At 38.3% G+C, this 7,500-nt stretch overlaps 1 protein-coding gene and 1 long non-coding RNA gene across 8 annotated transcripts in view; one reads left to right on the top strand and one right to left on the bottom strand.

Moving 5' to 3' along the window:
* LOC137992608 (sodium- and chloride-dependent transporter XTRP3-like) overlaps window positions 1-5,060 on the bottom strand; it is a 37,484-nt gene extending 32,424 nt beyond the window's left edge. For 2 of the 6 annotated variants that reach the window (XM_068838104.1, XM_068838053.1), the window contains exon 1: window positions 4,872-5,060. The gene's annotated coding sequence lies outside the window, so the exon portion shown is untranslated. Of the gene's footprint in view, window positions 1-2,266; window positions 2,508-3,492; window positions 3,571-4,871 lie in introns of those variants that run through there. The other 4 variants (XM_068838095.1, XM_068838045.1, XM_068838084.1 and 1 more) reach the window with 3 other exon arrangements.
* Window positions 1-7,500, top strand: part of LOC137992648 (uncharacterized) — a 28,926-nt gene that overhangs the window by 12,393 nt on the left and 9,033 nt on the right. Inside the window, exon 2 of one of the 2 annotated variants that reach the window (XR_011121728.1) lies at window positions 841-913. The exons of the other annotated variant lie outside the window; for it this stretch is intronic. This is a non-coding gene — a long non-coding RNA (uncharacterized lncRNA). The remainder of the gene's footprint in view (window positions 1-840; window positions 914-7,500) is intronic. 2 annotated transcript variants of the gene reach the window in all.

Genomic DNA, 7,500 nt, shown 5'->3' with positions numbered 1-7,500 from the left:
ATGCTTTTCATATTGGCAATATTGCAAAAAAGAACGAATTATCCAATATGGTAATGAACACTGAAATGGACAAAGAAAACTTTGCAAAAATGAACGTGATAAAATTTTGAAGGATAAAGTGGGTTTACATGCACAAATCATCGTGTTCATGACTGGTGATATTTTTTCTCAGTGTCTTGGAGTGAAAATCCATTTTTCATGGTTCCTTCGGTTAAATTTTTTTTTATTTTGCCAAAAAAGAGTGAGAAAAATTTGATGTTAACCTTGTGATAAAATTATGGCGGCAATCTACCCAGAGTTGATCGATTGTGTTGGAACAGTTAAGGTATTTTTTTTGGCAAAAATGGACTCGGATGCTGGACGTATGATTTTGGAACTGGTTCCTGCGTCGTACCAAAGGTGTTTACTATTAAGAATTTGTTTGTATTTTCTCGTTTTATAATTGTTTTGCTCGATAACAAAGGTAATACTGGACGAGAAACAACTGTTTTCTCAAGAAAATCAGTGGTATCAACAATCGCCATAGTACTGTCAGATCGGTGACATCCATGGAGACCTTGTTAAATATTTAATTGCCATGGTTTAAACAGCTCATACTCTTTTAAAATTGGTAATTTTGAGCCTAGGATGATAGAAAGGCCTCTGTAACGGAAGTTATTTTGCTGGTGGCCGCTGACTTAGCAACACGAGAAACGATGTCAGTATTGGGCAAAAAAGTGATCACTCTTTATTTAGAGAAGCCAAGCAAACTGTGATTGAACTGAAAGGATAATTTTTCATAGCCTATCGGAGGTTTTTTGAAAGTGGTCATTATAAACTAGTTCAATGTTATTTTTCTAGGGAATTTTTCGTGGTGTTTGCATTTGGAGTGCCGGATTTATCAAGAGCAAATAAAGCATAGATTGTGCTACAAGTAAGAACGATAAAGAGTTTAGCTTTTAGAGAAGGTGTGTTGCTGCGTTGGAGTTAAAGTGAAATACAGAAATGGGTTTGTCAACTGAGTTGATATGGTAAATTGAACACCCTAAAGAAATTCGAAAGCTGAGGTTTCGCCGGAGCGTCAGCCTTTCGCAAGCTTGCAATCTAATTTCTTGCCGGTGGTCAAATTACCATATAAACTAAGTTGATAAATCCATGTACACGTAATAAGAAGGTCTTATTCAACAAGAACCTCATCTTTGAACGTGGAGATAAGATAAAAACCGTGCTTCATGTGTGGTAGTAATGGCGCTTTGCTCTTCTGTCAGAACATAGGCTACTTGGAATTCACCTGAGTACGCGAGGGAACGAGCGCTATTTCAAATGTAAATTGCACTATTTCCTTTATTATTAACACGTTCGCTAATTACCCTGCACATCCGAGTGATTACACCAGGATTTGTTAAATGTGGCAAAGAAATAAGTTTAATTAATTTTAATTTTCTTGGACGTTTCAAGTTTTCAGCAAAAAACAAAACAAAACAAAACAAATCGACAAGATCTGCGCACAATTGAGTTTGGAGGGGGCAGCCAGCAATTGTGGTAATGATGTTCCTCCCCACACCTGCCTCGATGCACTCTGTGGCTGCTGGTTATTGTACACAATTTTATGATTCATAAGAGGCTTATTTTAAATGTAAATTCACCTTCGAAGAAGAAAGCATTTTAGTGTGCCTTATAAATCAACAAGAGTTACAACACTGAACCATCTCAACCTAAACGATGCTGACGGATTTTAAGGCCCAGTAATACGGGCAACATCTTTTCGTGCAACTTGTCGCGCAACAATGTTGCGTTGGAAGTTGAGATGGTTTGTTGTGCGTATTACCACCTTCTTGCTTGCGCAACAACTTTTCATGTTGCAAAAAGTAAAAGCGACGTCTACTTTTTGCGACATGAAAATTTGTTGCCCAGAAAGGTGGTAATACGCGCAACAAACTATCTCAACTTGCAACGCAACATTCTTGCGCGACAAGTTGCACGAAAAATGTTGCCCATTTTATTGGGCCTTACTGATTACAACGAACGGATTACTGAAAGTTATATCTATGAAGGGCGGGCTATAGACGAAAGACGCAAGAGATCCTCCCACGTATCTGCACAATGTGAGGAATTGTGAATTTCTATAAGAGACAATTCGGTTTACTGCTATAAAGTGATGCTCAAGTGATACTTTTCTGCAATGTAATCACGACTTTTCGTCATCGTGATCAAAAACAAACTTAAGAGGCTTAAAATGTCAATAGCATACAGTGTTTATATATAAAGAGAAAAAAACAGTAATTACCTTGAAGGAAGCATTGAGGAGGCGTTATTACAAGTATGTTCTCTCTTGTTGCCGCAAGGTCGATGAGCTTATTTCCGAGATGATTTTAAAGACTCGTAGCCCGCTTGTACAATTCCAAACGATTCAGCTCATTGGCTGGCAGGGGTTGCTATTTCATATTATCTTTGCCGGGTATTTAGACGACTCCGATTCACATACGCAGCCTTTTTTTCAATAGGCCCCACAACTTTGGCTTTTCAGGAAATGCTTCTAACAAGTTTTAGAAAAATAGGCAATTTGTTGAAGAAATGTTTTCGTTTATATGGAGATGAAGTGCTCGTCGAAAAATCCGTTTGTTGACTGAATCAAGCAGTGTGTGCATTGGTTGTTTTAAAAATTAATTGATCCGATCTCTCCGCCTTCCTTAGTATTAACATTTTCACTAAGTTAAACGAAATATATGTAATTTTGGACAATCGAAGCCGAGCTTAAAAACTTCGGAGACCATACTTTGATAGATATTTTTCAAATCGTCGATCTCAGACTATCGGTATTGTCCGTGAAAAATTCTGACTCATGGAAAAAGAAAGAATGATATCAAGTAGTTGATTTTGTCAATATCTTTAAATTTGCAATGGATGAAAATTAGCATCTCAGAAGTTAGAAAACAAAACAAGCAAAATTGTTTTGGTTTAAAATTCATCGACAGCTTTCCCGGGCATAAATTTACTATAAAGTTCTTTGTAACGATTTTGCGAAAACATGTTTAACGTTCGACTCTTTCTTGTCTCTTGATGAATGTTATTTAGACCCAAATCTAAAGGATGCAGGGCTCCCTAGTAGATCTCTTAAAGGGCAAATCGTCGAGTTTTTAATTTTTTGGCAAATTTGGTTAAACTGACCCATGCACAGGCAAGAAGGCGTTGACCCAATCACATAGAATTTTTCACAAGCGCACGTTAAATCATATCACGCCTGCCTTAAATCAAAGCCGCACGCAAGTGACTTAAATTTTCCCTCCATTTCGATTTTCTTTCTGGATAAGGTCCTGTATCCTCCTGTATAGAATGTGAAAATGGTCTTAAATATTCTGTGCGTCGGTCTGAGAATTTGCAGTTTGATCAACTGTAGCGAGAAGAGAAAACCAATCGGCTAAATTTCACGATTGCAAAATTAATAAATGGGACCACATATCCGTGGTATTACTTTAGCATGCATTCTAAAGTGGCTTTGATTTAGTCACTTACAAAGTCATTCACTTATCTGAATCTTTGACTCGTTTCTGTAAAGTCATTCCCCGCGAAAATATCTCAACTCAATCGGTGATGCGGTAGTCGACATATATATATCAGTTATTGCTTGTCTTTCCCTAATCAGCCGATTCTGCATTGTTCTGATTTATTGACAAACAAGGGCAACTACACTTGTATCAGCTGCAAAATGATGCTAATTTAAAGAAAATTGTATCAATAATAAATATTATTGCAGAAAATCTGTGTTAATCTTGGAGTCATGAAAGCCGGGCAAAATCCAGTCGATGTTCAAAGTGGGTGTGAGTCTATAGAACGCCGGCACAACTATAGTGAGAGTTGAGTGTGTTTCACTCACTTTAGTTTACTCACTAGGAACAACTATCCGTATTCAGCAAGGAATGGATAAAAACTAGAGCTTGCACTACGCCGGTGTTTTCTTGAAATAGGACAAAAACGGAGATTCTTGTAGCAATCTCAAATTTAAACGCCGAAGGCTCTTGCATTGTATAATCCTTGCGACCAATTTTCCATATACAATATCATTTCTAATTGTCATCCCTTGTTTTCTAAGGAAACAGGTGATAAAACAATGGTCGAGAAAACCAGTGATCGCTAATTTGCTCGTTTTATGAAAGAAAGTCGATGTAAACGTTTCGCTGGGCACTTAAAAGTTTTCCACCTTTTAATTTTAGCATTTAGCTCTAACTAAATACTGCGTTATGCCGTGGAAATATTGGATCAACATTTTGATTTCAGTTTGTCTCATTAGCTTAATTCTTCCGTCATTCGGGGGAACCGTCAGCTGTTGTTTGATTGTGTTGGCTGAAACCGAGTCTAAACTGATTCTCGGTGCTCGACTGCACAAGCAAGAATTTGCGAAGGGAAAAGCACAATTATCAGTTGTCAATTAAGCTATTAAAAGCAACAAATCTCGACCTTTTTTCTTTTCATCCAAGGATACTGCTCATCTTCTTTGAGTGTGCGGTAACTAACTTTATTGAGCTTGTTATTTGTTGTGTCGGTGGTGCCTATTGTTAGCAAATGTTTCTTGAAATTAACCTCAGTCTTTGAGGATTGCTTTCTTGATCACCTCACTGAACTCCTGTCAGTATCACAGATATATCTGTTTCTTTTACGCCCGCAGAAGTTTTGCAGAATCTTTGTTTTAGTATTTGGCACACCCGCACGAGCTAACACATCACGATTTCAAACTTCTTCGTGGCTCATGTTAACACAAGTTAGTCCGGCTGTTCAACACCCAAAAGAGGCCTCGTCAAGTAGGTCAGTTTAATCGGAATAATTAGTACGATTTCCGCTGAACACGGACGTATTTTTGAGGACCTACTTAAGCCACATTAAAGGTAACAACTTACCTACCACTGAAGCGACAGTATGCCGTGACTTGTAAGAATCTCGATTGCCAGGAACATTTAACATTTAAACGTCCGTATGAGGGGATTGCCTTTTTTTCACGAAGGTAGACACGGGTTAGAAGTTGACTTGCTCTTTAGAGGACATACGCAAGAAAATTATTCAAGTCTAAATCTGCCCTGCAATAGCCTCCCACTGCGTGTTTGGTTTGGTCAAAGCGGGGAACTCAGCGTGATAATTACCATAGAAATCAGCGTGTTCGAAGTATTGTTATAAAGCGGGCAATTGTTTATATCGCGATAAGCCCAAGGACATTACTTTGTTAAAATTAAAAATAATCACACTTTAAATTAGATAAATGCTGCTTTAATACCGACATTCACTAAGAGTTTAAGTTCAGTTAATGTGTCTGCAAGTGAAAGAAAAAGCGCTTTGCAGTGCGTGTCAGTTTTATATTTTAATTATTTATGTTTAATTTACAGAGGGTAAAATCTCTAGAAGGGACACGTGTCCTTAATTAAAATTATCACAGTCTGGGCCGGAGACGCGATTGTGAGAAATTGAATCAAAACCATACATAATTTATAAGTCGCAGGAAGGGGTAACATTACCTTTTGAGTTGTAATTTTCTTCTTCGGATAGAAGGTTTTCAATTACAGAATGTAGAATTCGTGATTGCTTAGAACTGGAGACGTCTGTGTGTGACATACTACAACAGGAGATTGGGTCCACATAGATTATTTTGTCACAGACTGAAACTAAACGGCGCAAAAATATTTACACCACATTGAATATGGCAAAAGAAATGCTTGTCGTGTAGAGGTGAAACAAAACATACCCAGTTTCCTTGGCAGTGTAATACGGTGTCACGATGTCACCGAAACGTCGTTCTTTCCTATCGCTAATTTCTACTTTTTTATGTCATTCATTATTTGTCTTTAAAACGTTTTCTTAAACCGTTGAAAACTCGTAATTTTAGATCTTCAAGTTGATCGTGTTTGCCATTTTGGTGAAGCTAATGATTGGCACCATCATGGCGGCGATGGCGAAAATGGATTCGTTTTGTCGTCGTCTGCTTTTCGGCCTTCCCCGGGGAAGACCTTATAGACTGCAATGACCAGAACCAGGTTGCTGACCGGCGGTTTTCTTTAAAACAATGGTTTGCTGGGGGTGCTCAGTCTCGCGGGCTCAGAAAACCTGGTTGTGGTCATTGTTATTTAAGGTTTTTCTTTCCCCGGAGGGTCTACAGTCTGTGGGGTATGAGGTAACGCGCAGGCAAGAGAGCTTCATGTTCAACGACGAAGACAAAACGTCGCCTCATCTTTGCTCCATCTAAAAGGGGCAGTATCACGGTTTTGCGCATGTCCAAGCTTTGGCGCTAGAGGTCATACATTTTATAGTTTCTTTCTGAACCAGATGATGTTCAGTAATAACTGAGAGTATTACAGCAAATACTAAGGTCCAAATTTGGTGGAAGATACTGCGGGTTTATCCAGAAAATATCAAATTTCATTTTGGCCTCGAATTTATTGTACTGGGCCCGGTTTCTCGAAAGCCGATTAACTTAATCCAGGGTTAGCGTAAACTTTTGTTTCACGTTTTCAACTTTTTGGTGAAAGTTTCTTTTGCTTATTTTTGTTTTTCAAGATTGATGTCTTCTCATGTAAAGTTCTGCCGAAAATCTGCGTTGAACAGCATTTGGGAGTACAGAAATAAACTGCTTGCAGTAGCTTTACAACACAAAGGAAATGATTGCAAAAGTAATTACACTTGTATGGCATTGTTTCCTCTTTCTGCATTAGTCCTTTCGATTGTTTCAATAACAATGCGCAAAAACGTGAAACTCTCCCTTTAAGTTTTTTCCGATTATTCCATCTCGTTCATGTCGTACAATGTGGGCGAATTATCCAGACGGGTGATTTCAGAGTAAACTGAAATATATGATGAACTGTTCGCATTTGTATGCTCAGTTGTCTCAGTTGTCAGATCTCATGACACGGAGTCTTCAATTCATTTACATATCTCCCTGTGAAGTGACGGTTTTCCCTCCAAGTGTTGAATCTCTTAGAGCAGTTTTCAAATAAGTGTCGAAAGTAATTACGCCATTGGAGTTGCAACCCCTGGTGATTGGTTTCAAAATCTCGCGCCAGTATTTCAACCAACGATAAGGAAAACCAAAACCAAACGCGACTTGCACGCGCGATTTTTCCTGCGCTTTGAGCAAGTTAAATGGAATTGCCAGAAATTTGGATTGGCTCATTGCTCTGTTTGCACCTGCTGTGATAGGTTGAAGTAATTACTTTGGTATTTGTTTTACAAAACTCAGTAGGCCTTATTCACGATAGCCGCCATGTTGGCATGTTGGTTTTAAAATTGTCATGCAAATTAGCCATGTGTTATGCTGGGGGTGGGGGGGGGGGGGGGGGGGAAGAAAACATTGGAAAAAATAATAATTTATATCTTTTGATTGCCTCCGACATTTTGACTTTCTACTTCGTTATCTGCTACTTTTTCACTAAAAAAACATCGAAGTAACTTGTGTAATCATTCTATTTTACCACTTAGGTGATAAACATTCAATGAACGTGAAACAAATCATCTGTGTGGCTAAGATTTTCGTTATAACCTCTC

Source organism: Montipora foliosa, chromosome 1 (assembly GCF_036669935.1).
Source record: "Montipora foliosa isolate CH-2021 chromosome 1, ASM3666993v2, whole genome shotgun sequence".
Lineage (NCBI taxonomy): Eukaryota > Metazoa > Cnidaria > Anthozoa > Scleractinia > Acroporidae > Montipora > Montipora foliosa.
Note: the sequence above shows the minus strand (reverse complement) of the source record. Positions and strands in the feature narration are given on the sequence as shown.